Below are 14,571 nucleotides of genomic sequence, written 5' to 3' on the forward strand. Positions count from 1 at the left end.
AAAAAATAAATCATGGAAGGAAAATGAGGGTGCTTGAAGGGGATCAAGTATACTTGTGTAGTTTTAGATGAGACGGATGGGAAAGTCCTCACAGAGGGGTCTTTCAAGCAAAGAATTAAAGGAAGAGAAGGATATACCATGTGGCTATCTGCATGGGCGTGTTCCGAACAGCGATGGGCAAGAGAAAGACCCCAAGGAGAGATATTCCTGGCCTGTTTAAGGAGACCAGAGTGGCCAGATTCTGATGGTGGAGGCTTGTAGACCAATTTAAAGATTTTGTAGGGCTGGCACCATGGCATACTAGGTTAATCCTCCGCCTGCAGCGCCTGCATCCCATATGGGTGCCAGTTCTAGTCTCAGCTGCTCCTCTTCCTATCCAGTTCTCTGCTGTGGCATGGGAAAGCAGTAGAAGATGGCCCAAGTGCTTGGGCCCCTGCACCCACATGGGAGACTCAGAAGAAGCTCCTGGCTTCGGATCGGTGCAGCTCCGGCCGTTGTGGCCATTTGGGGAGTAAACCAACAGAAGGAAGACCTTTCTCTCTGTCTCTCCCTCTCACTGTCTGTAACTCTACCTGTCAAATAAATAAATAAATATCTATTTTTAAAAAATGGTTTTAAAAAAAGATTTTGCATTCACTCTATACCGGGGGTCTTGAAGTGTGGTCCTCACTTAGCAGCATCAGTGCCCCCTGGGAAGTGGGGCTAACGGATGAGAAAACATTGAAAGGAGTTAGAAACGCAAGTTCCCAAGCCCTGCCCCTACCTACTAAATTAGACTCTACAAGTAAGGCCAACGATCTGGCTTTTTCTTAATTAAATTTTTGATTTATGTATTTTCACTTTATTTGAAAGGCAGAGAGACAGAGATCTTTCATCCACTGGTTCACTTCCCACATGTTTACAGCATCTAAGGCCAAGTCAGGCTGAAACCATGAGCCAGGCGCTCTATCCAGGTCTTCCACATGGGTGGCAGAGACCCAAGCACTCGAGTCATCACCCACTGCTGTTAAGGGTAAGCGTTAACGGGAAGTTGGTTTGGAAGTGAGGTAGCTGAGACTTGAACCAGACACTCCCATGTAGGAGGAGGGGGTCCCAAGAGGCAGCTGCACCAAATACCCACCTCGGCCGTCTGCTTTTTAACAAGCTCCCTAGATGATCCTGATGTACAGTAATGTTTGTGATATGGAAGCAATCTGTGAGCTTTGAGCGGAGGAATGATCTACCTTCTGGCTTCTGTGCTGAAGACACTTTGTAGCAGGGATGGGGGGAAAGGTGGAACAGACAGTGGGCTACTGCAGTGACCCAGGGGAGAAATGATGGGGACTTGGTCGGGGGTCACAGTGATGGACAGGAAGAAAGGCTCCTCTCTTCTACATCAGTGATCTTTGGGCAGCGTGGCTGCATAGTTTGACATGTAACTTCCAGTGATGACACTTAGACCAGTGGGTTAGCAGAGCCCTATCCACTGTGTGCAACTCCTGCCAGGATATTTTGTCTAAAAAACACCATCCTGCTCTCACTGAATGGCAATACTCTGCAGACTTCACATTTGCCACATGCCCTCTTATATGAATTAAAAAAAAATGATTTATTTTTTTGAAAGGCAGAATTCCAGAGAGAGAGGGAAAGACAGAGAGAGAATCCTTCATCTGCGGATTCACTCCCCAGATGACCACAATGGCCAGGGCTAAGCCAGGCTGAAGCCAGGACCAGGTGCTTCTTCCAGGTCTCCCACATGGGTGCAGGTGCCCAAGCACTAGGCCCATCTTCTGCTGCTTTTCCCAGGCCATTAGCAGGGAGCTGGATGGGAACTGAAGCAGCCAGGACTTGAACCGGTACCCATATGGGATGCTGGCATCGCAGGTGGCGGCTTTATCCGCTATGCCACAGCCCCAGTTCTTTTATATGTATCTCTATGGAAGTTTAAATATCCATTTCTGGTTTCCATTTTCTTACATGACACATCAAAACCCTCCGTCTGACTCCAAAGCCCATTTAAAACATATTTTATCAGCTTTTATCTCAAGAGCTGAAGTGCAGGCTGGAACGACAGGACCATCACTTTGGGAGGGTTTTATGCCTTTCCTAGTGAATGGCTTGGTTTTCATGGGATCATCACAGCCAGTGAACTTGAGAGCCTCTGGTTGGTTCATTTGTAAATGGCAACAGTGGCAGGTGATGAGAGTTAAATGAATGTTTATAAGAATTACACGCATCCCTGTTTGTTTATTTGATCTCTTAGAAATTAATCGTAGAATTTCTACATCATGTAATGCTAAACACATGTCGCTTATTTTAAACTTAATCCAGAGCATAGAAATGTTTATGTGAATTAGAGCCCCTTCAGAGTGTTTCATGGAGATGGACTATTGACACAATCTGCTGATGCCTTGTGAAATCTGGGCTTAGTCACGGACAACTATATGTTGCTCTTTTTTTTTTTTTTTTTTTTTTTTTGACAGGCAGAGTGGACAGTGAGAGAGAGAGACAGAGAGAAAGGTCTTCCTTTGCCGTTGGTTCACCCTCCAATGGCCGCCGCGGCCAGCGCGCTGCGGCCGGCGCACCGCGCTGATCCGATGGCAGGAGCCAGGAGCCAGGTGCTTTTCCTGGTCTCCCATGGGGTGCAGGGCCCAAGCACCTGGGCCATCCTCCACTGCACTCCCTGGCCACAGCAGAGGGCTGGCCTGGAAGAGGGGCAACCGGGACAGAATCCGGCGCCCCAACCGGGACTAGAACCCGGTGTGCCGGCGCCGCTAGGCGGAGGATTAGCCTAGTGAGCCGCGGCGCCGGCCTTATATGTTGCTCTTTTAGGAGTTCGATCACTGAAATCGTTATTGTTGTGTCTGAGCAGGATGAGGCTGTTTATCGTGTTTACGAGAAAATATGTGAATAAATAAATAAAATACGTTAATATTTTATTATAATTGTTAGGATTTGCTAGAGTAGCATTCATTCCACTGGGTACAACTTGGTGATTTTCTTTCTCATGCCAACTTCTATTGATTGTTAATGAGTGCTGGGAGCTCTGTGGGGAGAATCCTGACACCGAGTCTGGTTTCACAAGGAAAGAAGGTCACGTCTGGGGAGAAATGTGTGCTGCCGTGCGGGAGCCGTGTGCTGTCTCCCTATTCCACAGAAGCAGAGAGAATCAGCTTTGTTGCCATAGCTGACAACCATTCAAAATGTCCCAAACTGGACTCAAAACTTCCTACACTCTCAGCTCCAGACTCTGAATGGGCACATTGCATTTCTCTCTGTCCCTCTTCTTGCCAGCCTGTCCAGCAGAACAGTCCTTATTTGGAATGTAGATCCTTAAGACCCCTTCCCAGCCTCGTGCACATACTATATCCCAAAGCTGCTCTGTGCATACCCGCTCCTTCAGGGTAAATAGGCTTCCTTGTTGTCCTACCTGGAAATATTGGTAATTTTAACTCTGAGCAATGACCCTCCTCCTCTCTATCCACTTCCTATTCAAGTGTTCTTTTTCTAAAGATTTGTTTATTTATTTGAAGGCAGACACAGAGAGAAAGAGAGAGAGAGAGAGAGAAAGAGAGAGAGAGCTTCCATCTGCTGGTTCACTCCTTGAGCAACTGCAATGGCTGAGGCTGGACTAGGCCAAATCCAGGAACCCCATCTGGGTCTCCTACATGGGTATCAGGGGTCTGAGCACTCAAGTCATCATGCATTACTTTCCCAGGTGCATTAACAGGGGGCTGGATCAGAAGTGAAGCAACTGGGACTCGAACCAGCACTCACATGGGATGCCAGTGTTGCAGGCAGAGGCTTAACCTGCTGTGCCACATCGCCAGCCCTCTATCCAACTTCAAAGAGGTGGTACCAGTCCTTCATAAAGTCCCTCCTGATTTTTCTGACCCTTCTCTCCACACCTTCCAATTGTTGATTTCCTGGAAACCTTGGGTTAGTTTCCAAAATAGAAACCAGGCTATCCTTGTTAAAGCAAACAATAGACAAAATATAGAAAATTGGGCAGTGTTGGAGGGTCTAAAGGCATGCTCTAGGCTGGGCTTTTAGAAAATATTGCAAAATGCTGCTGAACTCCTACAGCTGGGGAACTGCTCCCTGTGTCCAAGCATAAAGGGGAAGAATGAAGAAGATCCTGAGAACACGTGGCTTCCCTGACACATCATTGTAGGTGAAGTCCGGCACTGGGGCACTGACTCGCTATAATTTGTCTCGCGAGCCACATTGCTATCACAGATGAGAGAGAAAAAAAAACTGCTGCTCTCTGCCCAGCGTCTTGGCATCCAAGAAGCTAGTGAGCGGATTCTGGAACACACTGCACAAACCCCACGGCTCATGGTCATGCCTGCCAGCAGAAAACAGCAGACACCAGAGAGGAGGCCCCACCTCTGCCTTCCAAATCTTGCACAAGTGGACCTGATTCCACCTAAATCTCAAAGCCCAGCTGAAAGAGCCTGGAAATTCTAGTTATTTTATTTTGACATCTGCGACCCAGGAAGGCACACCAGAAAGAGCGGGCACTTAGCTATCATGGTTGTCGTAGCCAACACAACTCAGCTTTCAGAATTGCAAATCCATGCCTGCATTTTCCTGCTTAAAGCCATTTGATGCCTCTTAATCACCTACAGCATGAAGCCCTAACTCCTTAGCATGGCATATATGGCTCGCTGCTGTGCAAACAGGGCATGGACATGTGTACCACCAGCACCTTGCCGTGTGTAAATGTAAAATAAGGCTTATTAGGGAGGGCAGTCCAAGACAGCTCCTGCTTCGGGCCACCGGAATTCCCTGCCCTATACAACGTGATCCAAAGCAGGGATTTCTGGTCCTGTGCTCTCTGAGATCTGATGCTTGCAGGCCCCTTTCCTCACTTTTGTCTGTATCATCTCCTTGGAGTGGTCCCGTTTTCCCTGTCCTGCACAATGTGGGTTCCACTCCCAGGAGTTTCTTCTCAATGTAATGCTCAGTGAGTTTCAAGAGGTTTGAGAGGGACCAGCATCGTGCTGCAATAGGTTAAGCCGCTGTTTGCAATGCCTGAATCCCAGAGGGAGCATCAGTTCAAGTCGCATTGCTCTGCTTCCAATCCAGCTTCCTGCTAATGTGCCTAGGAAGGCAACGGATGATGGCAGAAGTACTCGGGCCCCTGCCACCCATGTAGGACACCAGGATGGAGTTCCTGACTTCTGGCTTTGGCCTGGCCCAGATCTGGGTATGCTGGCCATTTGGCGAGTGAACCAGTGGCTGGAAGATCTTTGTCTCTCTCTCTCTCACTATCTCTCTCTCTGTCACTCATTCTTTTAAATAAACAAAGAAATAAATTTTTCAAAAGAGGTTTTAGCTACCATATGGCTTAGTATGATCTGTTATTAGTGCCCCACTGTTACCCTGTACATACCATGAATTGGTCCCTTCTGAATCCCTTCTCTTCTGGGGCTGTTGCTCTCAGAGTGGGACTCCACACTTCCAGTGGGTGTCCACCAGCCTTTGGGGGTCCTCACATTCTCAGAGTCATCACAGCCACACTCCCTCTCTGCTCTTTCTCCATCACATACCTGCGGGTGGTTTGTGCCTACAGGTTTGGGTGTTCATCAGGGACACTCTGATTTCTACTTTGACTGTTGATATTTTCCGTGGTCCTTTGGTTTTGATATCCTAGTTGCTGGGTCATTTCTTTCCTTTCAGTATGAGAATTAAGGGAAAAATGAAAGCTGTACAATTTCTGTCTCCATCTTATTTCAGAAAAATATCTGATGGATAAATACAAAATCACTTAGGACTCTGAATTCATCCCGAGATGTGTTGGAAAAATGGATCTTAGTAAAGGTTTGGTGTCAGAAAGAGAGCTTTCATCTCCACTGGTTCATTCTCTCCACGGCTGGGTCAGGACCTCCATTCGTGTCTCCCACAGGGGTGGTGGGGACCTGAGCCATCACTTATTATCTCTGGGATAAATTAGAAGGAGGCTGGATTGGAAGCAGAGGAGCCAGGATTCAAACTAGGCACTCTGATATGGGAGGTGAGCAACCCAAGTGGCGGCTTAACCACTGTGCCAAACACTTGTCCCCATGGTTAGTCTTTGCTTCACTCACTCAAGACTTAAGGTCTGGGACGGGGCAGGGTAGGTATAATTATTGGCCACACATAGGGTTGTTTCTGTGACTTACTTGATAAGGAATAGGGGATGAGTCTAGTATTCCAGTGGCAGCAATGTAGAACATAGTATCGAATAATCGATGATTTATGAGGAATGAGAGGAGACAAATTTCTACTTCAGTCCATACCTTTGACTGCCCTAAATTCACATACTCTTCCTTAAGCCTTAAAATTCCTCAAAAGAAAAAGGGAGGAAGGGAAGGAAGGAAGAGAAGAGTGGAGGGATGGGGAAGGACAATATAATGCTTTACTCACAGGCTGCTATGATGACTAAATTATTACATGTCGGCTGTATAGCGTAGTGCCTGGCACATGAGTACATGTTAAATGGTAACTGCTCTCACCAAGTGATAAATAAGCAGAGAACACTGACAAGGACAAGGAATGAAGCAAAACCAAAAGATTTATGAAATATACCTGTGAGTATTGTACAAGACTTGAGTAAGTTCATGGAGAAGTGCAGGTAAAAGATGTTTGTCTTGGTGCAAAAAAAAAAAATCAATGCGTAGTTTTTCATGATCCAGATTTCCCATGATTTTTCCTCATATGCATGGATATCAAATTTTTTGCACCAAAATAACCATGTTTAAATTCCATGTTACATGAACTTGTTGAATTGCTCCTGTACAACTCCTCACCACATACACATGTGCACATTGCAAATCATTTTTTCTGAACCTGAGGATTATGCTAGTGGGAGAAATAGTACCCATATGTTTGTCGCTTGTTGAAAGCACACAGTTTACTCCACATGGTCTACTCCATCCTCACAAGACTACCCTACAACTGGCATTGACTTGTCTGAGGTCCATATCCTTCCTCTACAAAGCTGTCTGTTTTTGGGTGATGGGCGCATGGCATGACCAATGAATCCAAATGGTATTGGCTTCTTTCTTAAAATTTTTCTCTAAGATGAATTAATTGGTAAGAAATAATGTTTGTAGGCTATCATAATGACGTACAAGACATTTATTTTGACCCCAGGTGACAGAATGATGTTGGAAGGAAAGAAAATCCTAATCCAGAATATCTTTCTCTTCCAAGGGGTGAACTCTGCCCTGCGCAGGGGAAGTGTCCAATGGGAAGGGTCCAAACTGGCTGCCAGAAAGCTGGGCGATACCTTTGAAATTAGATGGTGTATCAGGCTGTTCTTGGTAACTATTGCTTCGACAAATTGATGGGTGAGTGTCCTGATTCTTAGTCTCCATTCCTGCTAGCTCTTGGTTACATGGACCTTGACTTCTATCTGTAGAACAGCATTCCATATTGTTCACTTATTCAGAACATAAACCATATTCTGAGAACCTCAAGCAATTCTTTAGTTTGGCTGCCATATTACCCTATCACCCTACAGTTCTGTGGGTCAGAAATCTGACCTGGGCGTCACTTGACTAAAATCGAGTGCTGGCAAGGCTGCATATGTTTCCAGGTACTATGGAGGATACTCCATGTCCTTATTCTTTCAAAGTAATTACAGTATTCAGTTCTTGGAAGGTTATGGGACAGAGAGGCCCTCATCTTTGCTGACTGTTGATTGCTGGCTGCTCTATTCCTTAGCTTTTGACCCCCTCCAAGTGTATCTTGAAGGCCAGTAGTTCGGTACTGAGTTCCTTTTTGCTTTGAATCTCTCCTGGCTCTGATGTTTCATCACTCTGGCTCTTCTGCTAGGAAAATTCTCCACCTTTGAAGACTTGAGTGATTAAGCTGTGTCCACTAGGATGATATAGAACCATGTTCCCATCCCAGGATCAATAAATTTAATCATATCTATAAAGTTTCCTTTGCCAAGTAGTATCACATGTCCACAGGCTTCAGAGATGAGGGCGTGGATCTCCCTGGAGGGCCATCTTTCTGTCTATCACAAGCAAGCCCGACAATGGTCAGAGGAGAAGGCTGACTAATGCTCACTTGATGCTCTTCAGTAGGTCACTCTTCAAATTCTGCTGCTTCCAACTCTCTGAGCATTTGGTCAAACCATTAGATCTTTAACTCAGTTCATCACTCTTTCCAGACAAAGTGGAGAAAGATGTACTGGCCACATCAGAGCCATGACACCCCTGAGGAAGTCATAAAAGTATACATTTGTCCCTTCAAGTGAAAGAAAATTGCTCTAGTGTCCTCTATTTGTTGAGAATTGAGGGGGGAGCGAAAAGGCATTTGTCAGATTAATAACTCCATAATCAATATCAAGGGCTGTACTGATTTGTTCTAATAAGGAGATGAGAAAAAGAAAAGCAGTGTTAGGGTCATACATTATTAAACCCACAATAATCCATGGCGACTTTCCAAGGCTCATCTATCCATGGCAGTGGCTAAACCAAAAAACAAAACGGTTCTGTGAGTTAGAATCATCATTTCTGCATATTTCCAAATATTTGATGATGATACTGATTCTCATGATTGTCGCATGGCTTCTATTTTTATTTATTATTTTAGTATGAGGCAAAAAGCAGAAAGGCTAACCATCTCTTGTCCTTTATTATTGTGATATCTCTCCCTCCACGGGCAAAGAGCATTTACAGAGGACTTTCTGTAAGTATATTTATGTCATTAATTAAGACATGGACTTTGAGTCCATGTGCTAGCATTATTAAGTAACTCACCTGTCTAGCATAAATCTCCATTCTGACTATTACATTACTTTGGCATTCTGGGCAGCCACACAGCACATCAGTTTAGGCCTGGTGTCCAGTATACATCAAATATTTAAACATTTACCTCTCTCATATGATAAACAATGGTGCCTTAGACTCAAAGTACACATTTTGACATTTGTACAGGATCTTTCCTTAAATGTACTTGATCTTCCCTTCTTTCAAAGGTTTCTGTGTCTGTGAACTTTGATCTAGGAATTGGGAGAGATGCCGCGACCAATGCAAGATGGCAGCAATTGAAATAAGGCCTTAGCTTATTTATTCATGTACACCAACTGGGGCCTTAGTAGATATGAATGCACCCCAATATTCCACTTGGTCTGTCCATCTCACTACCCTCTTTTAGTTAAGTAGTGCAGTGTGACTCATCCTGGTCAGCGGGCTGTGAGCGAACGTAACATGTGTCACTTCTGGCCTGAAGCCCAGAAGAGCAGGAACGGGTTTCCCATGTGATCTCCTCCCCTACCATGGCAACTGTGAATTTGATCACAGGAATAAAGCAGACTAGTTCCCTAAGTCACTGCGTGATCAATAGCCCTAGAGAGTCACTCAGACCAGGAATAGATTTTGTGTAAATGAGAAATAAACTTTTAAGTGCTAAGCAACTGAGGCTTGGGGGTCATTTAATTAGCACAGCATAAGCCAGTCTATCTTGACTAATTCAACAGGGAGCCCTTCCTTACAGTGAAAGCACCCCATGAGCAATGCAACCTCCTCCAATGATCTTGTCGCTTAGCCCATTCTGTTTGCCATGATCATACTTCTTTGTCTTAGGGTCATCAAGCCCAATCTGCCTCAGCCAGTTGTGATTTTTTTTTCTTGCTTGTCCCCCACCCCAATCTTAGGATCCTTCCATAACATTGACATCAGGGAACCCGTTTTAATTGCATTGCCTTCCTTCCACACCTTTGGACTAGATATTACAACCACCAGAGTGTTTGTCTCTCAACGATGTTCTTACTTCCCTTAACAATATATATCTCAGTGTTTCAATGGAGGGAGATTTTTCTGGGCCTTGTTCAGGGGCTTAGGGAGTAGGCCAATGTGTGTGATCATTGAAATTCAAATTCCTCTACCTACATTAGATCAAAATGTTTCTGATATCTCTGTTTTACCTAGTGGAGACGAGCATTGAACATAGGTGTCCACTTGCTTGCTATTTTAAATATTAAATAGTCATATCCAAAGCATACAATTAATTCCCTTGTACATTTCAAATACTTTTGCAGATATAAATTAATACATCCTGGAATTCTTTTGAGATAAAGGCCCCTCTTCTTGATTTAACTTATTGTTTTCTCCTTGGAGAATTATGGGTTCTCAATGACAAATTTGGAGAAAAGAATGCATTGGGGTACAAATAAAGAGGGTAGCTCCAAAGGGAAACCGACTTGTTCTTGTAGGTAAACAAGCACCTTAAATGTGGTCATGGGAAGGTTACCAAGAAGAGCTGGGGAGGATCAGTGAGAGGCAGACTTCAGATACCAACATACCTCCATATATCTAATCCAATCCAGCTTCCATGTCCTCTTCTCTCCTGAATGAAGGCCCAACTGAAAAGACATCGGGAATTGATTCATTCTACAGATGTCATAATTCTGTAATCTGCAAGGAAAAAATCTTGTAAATTTGGCCTTTAGTTATTACACCCTAAGGATGTGGATAAGAAGAGATACTTTCATATAAATATGAGAAATTATAGCTAGATAGCAGTTCGATGTTCTGGCATTCTATTTCACTGTAGGATGACTAGAGATTATGATAATATACTATATATTACTCTTTACAAAAAATGTTCAACGTGGGACTTGGAGTGTTTTCCCCATAAAGAAATGTTTAAATGTTTGAGGAAATAGATACATTTACCCTGATTGGATATTACACAATATATACATGTATTGAAACATCACACAGTGCCCCATAAATATGCACAATTTTTGTATGACTGTTGAAAATTATTTTTGAACAAAGGAAACAAGCAAGAAGAATTCAGAAATTTAAGTGCATCCTTTTCTTTAAAAAGTTATCTACTGCTGAGATAAGAAGCTTCCTTACCCTGTAGATTTTGCATTGGCAGCAACATCAGTCTCTGAAGCTTTGTCTTTAATGGGCACTTTATTCCAGATGACCAAAGGTAAAGATCTGATTAACTAATTTGCTACTGTGTGCTATAAACTAGAATTCTATCTTGGAATAGCAATGAAACTTCATTGCTTTCTGCTTTTTCTAAGCTAAGTAACCAATCTCAAGTTTCCCATATTTTACTGGAGATCTGTTAATTACAATGTGCTTACTATATGCCAGGCACTCTCTTTCAAGTCATATATATATATATATATATATATATATATATATATATATATATATCTCAGAATAACCCAATGAGAACCGCACTACGATCATCCACACTTACATATGAGAACTGATATACCCGGAGGCTGTCTTACACAATTGAATTGTTAAGTGGCAAAGCTGTATGTAGCTTCAAGTGCGGGCAGTGTGGCTCCTGAGCCCATGTGTTTTAACCACTGTGCTTTGCTACCTCTCAGTCTGAAAGTGGATTCTGATGAGTTGATATGCTTTTATTAGTAATAGACATGATTTTTTTTGCTACCTTAACAAGACGATCTTTTATTAGATGGCGTCAGAATGGACAGGCCAGGCTAAAAGATCATTTTGGGATAACATACAGGAGCTGAGGTGGCTATAGCAAGCCACGAGAGGGAAAGCACAGTCAACACCTTGTGGGGGAACAGTCTGGCAAGACGTTGGTCTCACCACTCCTGCCGCCACCCTACTAACCTCATCATGGGATTCTAACCACTCTGCCATGTACTGCCACTCACTCAAATGCCAAGGTGCAGCGGAGGGGCCTCTCATTTGCTGAGCCTGTTTGCCTGCCTGTGCTGTGGCTGCCAGCAAACAGAGGGAGGATTGGGCATTTTTGGTTTCCCTAGTGGGAGGGAGGTGAAGCCCAGCTTCACGAAGAGACCAAATACAATAGGAGGCTCTCACAAATAATAAAGAAGTTGCTTGACAGATGTCAAAATGATAACTGTTCAGTACAACATGTAAAGACCTGAAAGGATTATGACCCTACAATCTCATTTGTGTCCAAATATGCAAGGAAGCAAGGCACAGACATTGCTCAGTCTTCTCACACTCTGCATCTGTCTCTCCAGCTTTGCTGAATAATTGCATTGGCTTTGGTAAAGAGAGGTAAACCAACTGCCCTGCTTCAATGCTGACACACAGCAGGCAAGCCGAAAATTCTAGGCTCTGTTCCTTTGATGAAGCTATTTTTCCAATGACTCTGCAAATGCAGGACACACCCTAGACTATTTTAAACTTGGAACCCTTTCTCACACCCCTTTGTGGTATTGGTTACCCACAGTCTCAGCAGTCCCAGCTTAAGGCCCAAACCACTGAACTCAGCCCATCAGGCCTCTGGATAGAATCTGCTGCATTACAGCCAGAAATTGGCCCTTAAGAAGCTCTGGGCTGTCCAAGAGGCCAAACGAGGCCAACTGCTTCAATTCTGTGCCCTCTCTTCCTCTCACCCCAATCAACCTGGGAGCACTATAAATGGAAACCTCAAGACAGGGAGTCAGTTGAGAGTATAAGCAGATAAAACAGAAAAATAACAGAGGAGGCTCGGCTCACGTGTTTGCTTGTTTTCCTTTTTCTACCACTGCTTTGTGCAACCCTTGTCTAACACACGTGACTGTTAACAGCTCTGGTCCAGTTGTCCCCAGGAGTCAAATCAGGGATGCAGAGAAACTATGCCTGTGAGAAGCTGATAGAAAAATGGTGGGAACACAAAGTCTGGCCTTTTGCCTCCCCACCCCTTCCACCCTTGGTCTTCTAGCACTGCCTTTCCCGGTGAGCAGGGGGCAGCATCCTGAACTCATCAGCTGTCTGTGCGGTGAGAGGCCATTGACTGCATTTTCCAGGGCTTGGGTTCTTTACCCCAAGGACTCATCCACATCCAATCTCCTAATTTATTGGGATTGCCACAGACTGAGGTCTGACTTTCCCACAAAACCCTCTTAGGCTCTAGAGACCTCCTGGTGAGGATTTGAACTTAGATATAGTATTGAACTTAGCAGAGAGAAAGAAAAAGCAGCTCCATTGAGGAGAGAAGCCCACCTCCACCAAGGCGCCCCATCCCCAGGGCAGAGTAATTTTTACTGTGGAAAGTTTCCCACCTCCGGCATGCCTGCTTGCCCCCTCTTCATGCACATTCCCCAGCAGGAATTCTCCCTGTTGTCATCCGCCAGCTTTCTAGTGCCCAGCTGAAAACATGAGGATGGGGCTGATGAAACCTACACTAGCTTACCACATGAGCAGATAGAGTTCTTCACTTGTGAATATGAATAGACAATCATTAGGTACCTAAGTAAAACCTAGGACAGGAGATGGAGGTGCAAGGTCAAGAAGTAGAACTGACCATTGATGAAACAGAGATAAAGAAGCAGAATAGAATGTACGCACATTTGCAAGATTGCAACAAACATGAAAAGATGCAATCGAAGAACCTAAAGAGGAAATAGGAAATTTATATTATTATTGTTAACTCAGAAAAATCAATGAGCAATTTAATAATGAAATAGGCATGACTGAAGACAAAGCTGGGTACCAGAAATGTAAATATCAAGAAAGCCAACAAGGCTGTAGAAGAGTAAAAAGTGAAGGGTGCAGATGAGGGTTTGATCTAGCAGTTCAGATACCAGTCAGGATGCCTACATCCCACGTCAGACCACCTGGGTTTGATCCTGGCTTCAGCTTCCTGCTAATAGACTCTGAGAGGCAGCAGTGATGGTTCAGTAATTGGACTCCTGCTACCCACATGGAAGACTTGGATTGGGTTCCTGGCTCCTGGCTTTGTCCCCTCCCCCCACTAACTGTTGCAGGAATCTGGGGACTGAACCCATTGGGAGAATCTCTCTCATTCTCTGCCCCCAGCCCCTGCCTCTCAGATAAATAAATTTTGATTTTTTTTTTAAAAGTAAAGAAAGGATGGAAAATCTGATAGGAAAGCTTAAGAGATATGGTGACTGGCCGGCACCGCGGCTCACTAGGCTAATCCTCCGCCTTGCGGCGCTGGCACACCGGGTTCTAGTCCTGGTCGGGGCGCCGGATTCTGTCCCGGTTGCCCTCTTCCAGGCCAGCTCTCTGCTGTGGCCCGGGAGGGAAGTGGAGGATGGCCCAAGTGCTTGGGCCCTGCACCCCATGGGAGACCAGGAGAAGTACCTGGCTCCTGGCTTCGGATCAGCGCGGTGCGCCGGCTGCAGCGCGCCGGCTGAGATGGCCATTGGAGGGTGAAGCAATGGCAAAGGAAGACCTTTCTCTCTCTCTCTCTCTCACTGTCCACTCTGCCTGTAAAAAAAAAAAAAAAAAAAAAAAAAAAAAAAAAAAAAGATATTGTGACTAAAGACTACTGTCTGAATAAATGAATTTCTAGAAAGCATACAGAAGACGGAGATTATTGGAAGAATAACTTCCACTGCTAAAGAGAGAGAAACATTAGCGATAGTGTTTATATTTCCAAGTTTCCTTCTTTACTTTCACTGCTGTTTTTCCATTATGCTTATTCTTATATTTCTGTGCCTTTATTATCTTTATTTCCTCTTTGCTAAGTTCTGCTTACTCCCTACATGTGATTGGAAAAGATTTACAAATACCCACATGTGAACAACTTCCAGTCACGATGAAGTCGCTGGTATTTGGTGGAAACTCCAACCATAAACAACTATGAAAACCAGCCAGAAAATATCTAAAA

The sequence above is a fragment of the Oryctolagus cuniculus genome, chromosome 1 (assembly GCF_051225735.1).
Source record: "Oryctolagus cuniculus isolate XC-2025 breed Fujian yellow rabbit chromosome 1, ASM5122573v1, whole genome shotgun sequence".
In the NCBI taxonomy this organism is placed as follows: domain Eukaryota; kingdom Metazoa; phylum Chordata; class Mammalia; order Lagomorpha; family Leporidae; genus Oryctolagus; species Oryctolagus cuniculus.